The sequence below is a fragment of the Budorcas taxicolor genome, chromosome 1 (assembly GCF_023091745.1).
Source record: "Budorcas taxicolor isolate Tak-1 chromosome 1, Takin1.1, whole genome shotgun sequence".
Lineage (NCBI taxonomy): Eukaryota > Metazoa > Chordata > Mammalia > Artiodactyla > Bovidae > Budorcas > Budorcas taxicolor.
Genome location: NC_068910.1, coordinates 144,551,772 through 144,561,025, shown reverse-complemented (window position 1 = coordinate 144,561,025; position 9,254 = coordinate 144,551,772). Strand labels below are relative to the sequence as shown.

The 9,254-nt window shown below is 40.2% G+C and overlaps 1 pseudogene; it reads left to right on the top strand.

Annotated features, from left to right (window-relative positions):
* Positions 1-4,532: 4,532 nt before the first annotated feature.
* On the top strand, positions 4,533-7,665 carry LOC128052668 (Golgi phosphoprotein 3-like; annotated as a pseudogene).
* Positions 7,666-9,254: the final 1,589 nt, after the last annotated feature.

The following is a 9,254-nucleotide window of genomic DNA, read 5'->3' as shown; positions in this document are numbered from 1 at the left end:
TTTCCTTAGGGTATATGCCTGGGCTTCCCTAGTGGCTCAGATGGTAAAGCGTCTGTCTGCAATGCAGGAGACCCAGGTTTGATCCCTGGGTTGGGGAGATCCCCTGGAGAAGGAAATGGCAGCTCACTCCAGTATTCTTGCCTGGAAAATCCCATGGACCGCGGAGCCTGGTAGGTTACTGTCCATGGGGTCACAAAGAGTCGGACACTACTGAGCGACTTCACTTTCACTTTCACTTTAGGGTATATGCCTAGGAGTGGGATTGCTGGGTCATATGGTGGTTTTATTCCTAGTTTTTAAAGGAATGTCCATACCTCTTCCAAAGTGACTGCATCAACATTCCCACCAACAGTGCAAGAGCATTCCCTTTTCTCCACACCCTCTCCAGCATTTATTGTTAGTAGACTTTTTGATGATGGCCATTCTGACTGATGTGAGGTGATATATCATAGTAGTTTCTCTAATAATGAGTGATGTTGAGCATCTTTTCATGTGAGGAAGGAAATGGCAACCCACTCCAGTATTCTTGCCTGGAGAATCCCAAGGATGGAGGAGCTTGGTGGGCTACAGTCCACAGGTCACAAAGAGTTGGACACAACTGAGCGACTTCACTTTCACTTTCACTTTCTCCCATTCTGAGGGTTGTCTTTTCACATTGCTTATAGTTTCCTTTGCTGTGCAAAAGCTTCTAAGTTTAATCAGGTCCCACTTGTTTACTTTTGTTTTTATTTCCATTACTCTAGGAGGTAGGTCATAGAGGATCTTGCTTTGATTTATTGTTCTGCCTATGTTTTTCTCTAAGAGTTTTATAGTTTTTGGTCTTATATTTGGTCTTTAATTCATTTTGAGTTTATCTTTGTGTGTGGAAGTGTTCTAATTTCATTCTTTTACATGTAGCTGTCAAGTTTTCCCAGCACTATTTATTGAAGAGGCTGTCTTTGCTCCATTGTATATTCTTGCCTCCTTTGTCAAAAAGAAGGTACCCATGCATGGGTTTATTTCTTGGCTTTCTATGTTGTTCCATTGGTCTATGATTCTGTTTTCGTGCCAGTACGACACTGTCTTGATGGCTGTAGCTTTGTAGTATAATCTGAAGTCAGGAAAGTTCATTTCTCCAGCTCCATTCTTCTTTTTCAAGACTGCTTTGGCTATTTGGGGTCTTTTGTGTTGCCATATGAATTGTGAAATTTCCTGTTCTAGTTCTGAGAAAAATGCCATTGGTAATTTGATAGGGATCACATTGACTCTGTAGATTGCATTTGGTAGTATAGTCGTTTTCACAATATGGATTCTTCCTACCCAGGAACATGGAATATCTCTCTGTTTATGTCATCTTTGATTTCTTTCATTAGGGTCTTATACTTTTCTGTGTACAGTTCTTTTGTCTGCTTAGGTAAGTTTATTCCTAGATATTTAATTCTTTTTGTTGCAATGGTGAATGGGATTGATTCCTTAATTTCTCTTTCTGATTTTTCATTGTTAGTATATAGAAATGCAAGTGATTTCTGTGTATTGATTTTGTATCCTGCAACTTTGCTAAATTCACTGATTAGCTCTAGTAATTTTCTGATACTAGTAATTTTTTTTTTTAGGGTTTTCTATGTACAGTATCATGTCATCTGCAAACAGTGAGAGCTTTACTTCTTCTTTTCCGATCTAGATTCCTTTTCTTTCTTTTTCTTCTCTGACTGCTGTAGCTAGGACTTCCAGAACTATGTTGAATAATAGTGGTGAAAGTGGACACCCTTGTATTGTCCCTGATCTTAGGGGGAATGCTTTTAGTTTTTCACCATTGAGAAAAATGTTTGGTGTAAGCTTATCATATATGGCCTTTACTATGTTGAGGTAGGTTCCTTCTATGCCCATTTTTTGAAGAGTTTTAATCATAAAAACTGAATTTTGGGTGCTGAATTTTGTCAAAGTCTTTTTCTGCATCTATTGAGATTATCATATGGTTTTTATCTTTCAATTTGCTAATATGGTATATCACATTGATTGATTTGCATATATTGAAGAATCCTTGCATCCCTGGAATAAACCCAACTTGGGATCATGGTGTGTGAGCTTTTGTTGAATTCTGTTTGCTAAAATTTTGTTGAGGATTTTTGCATCTATGTTCATCAGTGATATTGGCCTACAGTTTTCTTTTTTTGTGTTGTCTTTGTCTGGTTTTGGTATCAGGGTGATGGTGGCCTCATAGAATGAGTTTGGAAGTGTTCCTTCCTCTGGAATTTTTTGAAAGAGTTTTAGAAGGATAGGCATTAGCTCTTCTCTAATTGTTTGATAGAATTCTCCTGTGAAGCCATCTGGTCCTGGGCTTTTGTTTTTTGGGAGATTTTTGATCACAGCTTCAATTTTAGTGCTTGTAATTGGGTGATTCATAATTTCTATTTCTTCCTGGTTCAGTCTTGGAAGATTGAACTTTTCTAAGAATCGGTCCATTTCTTTGAGGTTATCAATTTTATTGCCATATAGTTGTTCATAATAGTCTCTTATAATCCTTTGTATTTCTGTACTGTCTGTTGTAAACTCTCTTTTTTCATTTCTAATTTTGTTGATTTAATTCTTCTTTTTTCCTTGATGAGTCTGGCTAAAGGTTTGTCAATTTTGTTTATCTTCTCAAAGAACCAGCATTTACTTTTATTAATCTTTACTGTTATTTCTTTCATTTCTTTTTCAATTATTTCTGCTCTGATCTTTATGATTTCTTTCCTTCTACTAATTTTTTTTGTTCTTTTTCCAGCTTTTTTTACATGTCTATTCGATGTTTTTCTTGTTTCTTTAGGTAGGATTGCATTGTTATAAACTTCCCTCTTAGAACTGCTTTTGCTGCATCCCATAGGTTTTGAGTTGTTGTGTTTTCATTGTCATTTGTTTCTAGAAATTTTTTAATTTCACCTTTTGATTTCTTCAGTAACCTGTTGGCTATTTAAAAACGTATTGTTTAATCTCCATGTGTTTGCGTTTTTTACTTTTTTTTTTTTTTGGTAATTGATATCTAGTCTCATAGCATTGTGGTCAGAGAAGACGCTTGATATGATTTCAGTTTTCTTAAATTTACTGAGGTTTGATTTGTGACCCAAGATGTGGTCTATCCTGGGGAATGTTCCATGTGCACTGGAGAAGAAGGTGTATTCTTCTGCATTTGGATAGAATGTCCTGAAGATATTAATGAGATCCATATCCTCTAATATATCATTTAAGACTTGTGTTTCCTTCTTAATTTTCTGTTTTAATGATCTTTCCATTGGTGTGAGTGGGGTGTTAAAGTCTCCTACTATTATTGTGCTACTGTCAATTTCCCCTTTTATGTCTGTTAGTGTTTGTCTTACGTATTGAGGTGCCCTTATGTGGGGTGCATCAGTTCAGTTCATGTCCGACTCTTTCTGACCCCATGAATCGCAGCACGCCAGGCCTCCCTGTCCATCACCAACTCCCGGAGTTCACTCAGACTCACGTCCATCGAGTCAGTGATGCCATCCAGCCATCTCATCCTCTGTCGTCCCTTTCTCCTCCTGCCCCCAATCCCTTCCAGCATCAGTGTCTTTGCCAATGAGTCAACTCTTCGCATGAGTTAACCAAGGTACTGGAGTTTCAGCTTTTAACATCATTCCCTCCAAAGAAATCCCAGGGCTGATCTCCTGTGATGCTGGCCTGTGGGGAGAGAAAGGCTACGGTGATGGCTCCACCGCCTAAGCATGACTCAGCATATCACCTTGCTTCCATGGCTGCCTGGCTTTCCTCCACAGGCATTTCCCACCACAACCTCCTCCCTCACATCCCCTCAATCCATCTCTCCACAGTCAACAGCAGCCCTCACCTTGGGATTGCTCCACAATGCCTATCCAACTCCCAGCCACTGCACCTTCCCGGGGACCTGCATCCCTGTCTGGGGTATGTATGGCTGAGGCAAGGACTATTTGATTCTCATTCCATTTAGGCTGCCACAGATCAACTGTTTCACTCTCAGCCTTAAATGTTTCTCCTCTGACTCAGACAATTGCCCCAATGTGGTGATCAGACCCCTGCTTCAGTTCCCCCACCTGCCGAGGGCAGGTCCAGTCCTACTAACTCTCCTGTTTTTCCCCCTAGCTCCTTCATCCTATTGAGTTTTGCATGGGTCTATATATTCTTTTCCACTCATCAGGTATTCCTGTCCACTCTTGGCTGGTGTTCTGTATGCACTTATGTGTCTGAAGGTGTATTCCTGAAGTATCTGTGGACAGAGAGGTTCTCCACATTTACCTACTCCTCTGCCATCTTATTCTCCCAGGTGGGGTTCAAAGAGAGAAATCCTATCTTTGCCAGAGCTTTAGGTGTTTCATATAATTGTGGGCCCATAAATTGTTAGGACAAAGAAGAAACTTACAGCTCTGCATCGAAGGATCAGGAAGTTTGTTCTCTCTGCATGGCTGAGAAGTTTTTCACCTAGCAGGATGGGGTAGGGGGTGGGGGTGGGGACAAATGTCCCCATAAAATAGAGTGCAAGCTGCAATCTGCTTTTGGCTGTAACCCAGGAGTAACGTCAGAAACAGGTGAGAATGACCACCTTAACTCAACGGGCCCGTTGTACTGAAGTAGGGAATAATTCTGAAAAGAAGGTAGAAAGTGAGGAAGATATGAATCAAGACCGAAATCAAGACAATGAGGACATTGGAGACTCTAAGGATATCCGCCTCACCCTTATGGAAGAAGTATTGCTCCTGGGACTAAAAGATAAAGAGGGTTACACACCTTTCTGGAATGACTACATATCATCTGGCCTGCAAGGCGGCATCCTGATAGAGTTGGCCATGCGAGGTCGAATCTATCTAGAACCCCCAACCATGCGTAAGAAGCGACTACTAGACAGAAAGGTACTGCTAAAGTCAGACAGCCCAACGGGTGATGTTTTACTGGATGAAACTCTCAAACACATCAAAGCAACTGAACCCACAGAAACTGTCCAAACATGGATAGAGCTACTCATCGGTGAGACCTGGAACCCTTTCAAATTACGGTACCAGCTGAGAAATGTAAGAGAGAGAATTGCAAAGAACATAGTAGAGAAGGGTATTCTAACCACTGAGAAGCGGAATTTCCTCCTATTTGACATGACTACTCACCCAGTGACCAATACAACAGAGAAGCAATGACTAGTGACAAAACTTCAAGACAGTGTCCTAGAGCGGTGGGTAAATGACCCTCAGGGTATGGACAAGTGAACACTAGCTCTGCTGGTGCTAGCCCACTCCTCCGATGTGCTAGAGAGTGTCTTCTCCTCTCTGACAGGTGACAAGTGTATGGCGATGAGTCGAGCCAAGGACCTAGTAGAACTGGACCCTGAGGTAGAGGGGACAAAGCACAGTGCCACAGAGATGATCTGGGCTGTGCTGGCAGATTCAGTAAATCGTAAGCCAGCTGTTGCGTTTCTTCTTTTCTATTGCTGGCCAGTGACTATCAGAGACACCATCACCAAGTTTTGTGTGATGAGATGTTTTCCATCTTTTTTTTTTCCCTCTTGAATCAAAGTTGTTATTTGGGGAAAGCAACTTCAGGGCTTCTCCATAGACCTTGTCTCTTATAAGCAGGCTTTATATCTCCCTATACTTCCACTCCAGAGGTGAATAAATTGCGTGAACCAGCACTCACCTGGTAAACATTTTCTCTCATTTCTTGGCTCACTTCCATCCAGTGTGCTTTTGGATTATCAGGAATATTTCAGTGAGATTTGGATTTCTCTAGCCATAGAATGTGAATGAGATGTAGAGCAAACCATTTATCTCATTTTTTAAAGTTTGTTTTCTGTCTTAAATATATGTTTTCAGCCTATCTCTCAGGCTCTGCTAAGTAATGTAGCTTATTGAAGTAACCATCTCTTTGAATAAGGGGCAATGGAAATAAAACTGATTTTTGGAGCAAAAAAAAGAAGAAGAAGAAGAAGAAACTTACAGATATGTGGTACAATTCTATTAACCTTAGGGTCACGGAAATGTAGGACCAGAGAGGTCAGCTTCTCTGGGTAACACAGCAAGTCAGTGACAGAATGGAGACCCCCTCCCCCGCTCTCAGTTTTTCTTGCTGTCATTCATTCCACAATTCTTTCTCCTTCTCTCTCTCCTTGTAGTTTCTGAGAGTTTATATATGTAGATATGTACTGAATATCATATTATATATAATATGCAGGGGTATGTGGCACCATATAGTCAGACAAGAGGCCAGTTGCTTCCAGAAGCAGGTGAGGTATCCCAGATGTTAAAATGCAATTCAGTCAAACAATGGCAAAGAGTCCAAAGAAAACAGTCAAGGCAACACTTAGATTGAAATGGCTATGTATGCCAAAATCCTTCTTAGTCAGGCACAAGTGATCTGGGCGATGCCTGGGTCACTATAACCCATGAGCTCACTCTGGGGCAGACTTGGCTAGTTCTAGGCTGGTGTGTTAATCTGTTTGAGCCTTTTAGACTTGTTCCCGATGGGCACTCAGATAAGGGGCTGAGAGAGGGATAACTTAGGAGTTTGGGATTAACAGATACACACTACTATATATAAAGTACATAAACAACAAGGACCTATGTATAGCACAGGGAACTATATTCGATATCCTGTAATAATCTATGGTGGAAAAGAATCTGAAAAATCACAGATATATGTGTATAACTGAATCACTTTGCTGTACAGCTGAAACTAACATGACATTGTAAATCAATGAATGAATGAATGTAGTTGCTTAGTCGTGTCCGACTTTTTGAGACCCCATGGACTGTAGCTTACCAGGTTCCTCCATCCATGGGATTTTCCAGGCAAGAGTACTGGAGTGGGTTGCCATTTACTTCAATTTTAAAAAGAGGCGGAGTTCATTTTCTATCTCTCTCACTCTGGCCCTGTGATTGCTTTGACCAACAGAATATGATAGGAATGATATTCTGGGATTTCTGACCCTAGACTTAAGAGCACTGGCAGCTTCCATTTCCTTCCTCTTGGAATGCTCCTTCCTGGGAACCATCCACCATGCAATGAGGAAGCCTAAGTAACTGAGGAAATGCCATAACAGTGAATAAGGAATTCTGAAAGTCCACAAATGCCAGAGCATTATGAAGAAAGAAGAGAACCTATATCCATAGTACTTGTCTATTTCGGTTAAAAACAAAGTTCTACCTATTTTCATTTCCCTGATGGAAATGGTCAAGTATAATTAAACTGCCACCAGGTGGTTAGCTGGTTCTGCTGGAGACGGAATGAAACACCAACACTGCAGAGTGGTTTGAATCTTTATATTTTTAACACTTGCTTCTTACAGCTACTTTATTTTATATCCCTAGCACAACAAGCTACAGGGCAAGCTGCCAAGCACTATGATTCAGAGACTATACAGTGCCCAGGCGCAGGGTGAGATAACCTTTACCTTGACTTATTTACTGCAGCTAAGACTGTGTTTTGGGGAACTTCCTTATCAACTTAGAATCCGTTTTGTCCCAGGGTCTGTTCCTATTGAGGAATCAGAGAAACATCCTTGTGTGCAAGAAATGTTCTTTTCCCACGGGAACAAACAGGATTCTTAGCTGAACATCTCGTTTGCAAGAATGTTCAGCCCTGGTTGAGAGTCTCGTTTGCAAGCACTTCTCAACCTTCCTTATACCTTGTTCCCTACATCTCCCCCTTTCTTTTCTTGTAGATGCTGAATAAGCGCTTGAATACGCAAAGCTTCTTCTTTTAATTGTTTCCCTTTTCGCCAGCGCCAGTAGACTATAAAAGCAATAAAACATAAAGCAACAATTAACAAAGTATTTACAAAGGATGTTGTTAACAATGTAGATACGTGCCCTAAAGGATTAAGGTTATCTAATCCTTCTTGAAGACTCTTCAGTATATCAGAACCAAGAATATTAGGCAGTGTCTTACTAACAGTTGACAATATAGTTTGTTCCAATTCCATAATTTCAGCAGTTAAATTCTGGTGTCCCACTAAAGACCTTTTCACCTTTTCCCAACCCTCACTCATATTAAAGGGAACAGGGGTTACACATAGGTGAGATGAGTTCCAATCACATTTTAACACACTCTTTGTTGCTAACACAGTCACTTGATCTCCTAACCAGGAAACAGTATGTTGTAAATTCAATACATCAGTAGCCAATTGAGCGTCCAAATCATGCTGTTGTTGCCACAACAAATGAGCATCTTTATGCCACTCCCTGACAAAATCAGCAGTCTGTATGTCCTGATGGAAAGCAAGACCTGCTACAGTTGCTGTTGCTGTTACTGAAGCCACGGTGAGAATTGATGTGATGACAATGCCAAGCATTCTTCGCGATCGATGGAGAAGAGTTTGCACAGCATTCACAAGATGAATAACAGCAAAAGAGTCTGACCAAGGTCGAGTAAGATTAACAGGCAACCAAACTTCAGTCCGTGTTTTCACAATGACCAAAGAATAATTACTGGAATGGACCATCTTGTTTTCAACATTTTCCCACCAGGAACGATTTATACATTGAGTCAAGTTACAATTAGAACATGATATAACTCCCAAAATTTCATTCCAAATCCATTGCCCATACAGTAAAGAATAAGGAAATTTTACACATGCTATAGCAGAGTAAGATTTATTAATATGCAAATGAACTTGAAATGGCCCCTTAGGATCATTAATATTTAAAGTAAAGTTTCCCGTCCATATAGTAAGGTTACCTGACACTGGAATAGTAAAAGCAAATTCATTTCTATCTTTTATTTGCAAAGGAATATTAAAAAATCCTTCAAATCTAAAACCATCAAAGACCAATCTTGTGGAATCAAAGCAGGAGAAGGGAGACCTAATTGCAAAGCTCCCATAGGTTCTATACATTTGTTAACTTCCCTTAAATCAGTCAACATTCTCCATTTACCAGATTTTTTCTTAATGACAAAAACAGGAGAATTCCAAGGAGACGTAGAAGGTTCAATATGGCCAGATTGAAGCTGTTCTTCTACTAATTGTTCTAAAGCCTCGAGCTTCACTTTTGGAAGCGGCCACTGCTCAACCCATTTAGGGACATCAGTTAACCATTTCAATGGGAGAGCTCGAGGAATCTGAGCAGTGGCTACAAGTTTTCCGACAAGATGGTGAGCGTTGTTCCTAAAGAAAATAAAAGATCTCTTCCCCAGATATTAATAGGTATATTAACAATGTAAAAAGAAATAAATACTTTCTTTCCATTAGACAATTGGCATGACAAAGGTTGAGCGCTTTTCCACACATCTGCTATTGATCCTAAGCCTGTTAAAACAAGAGG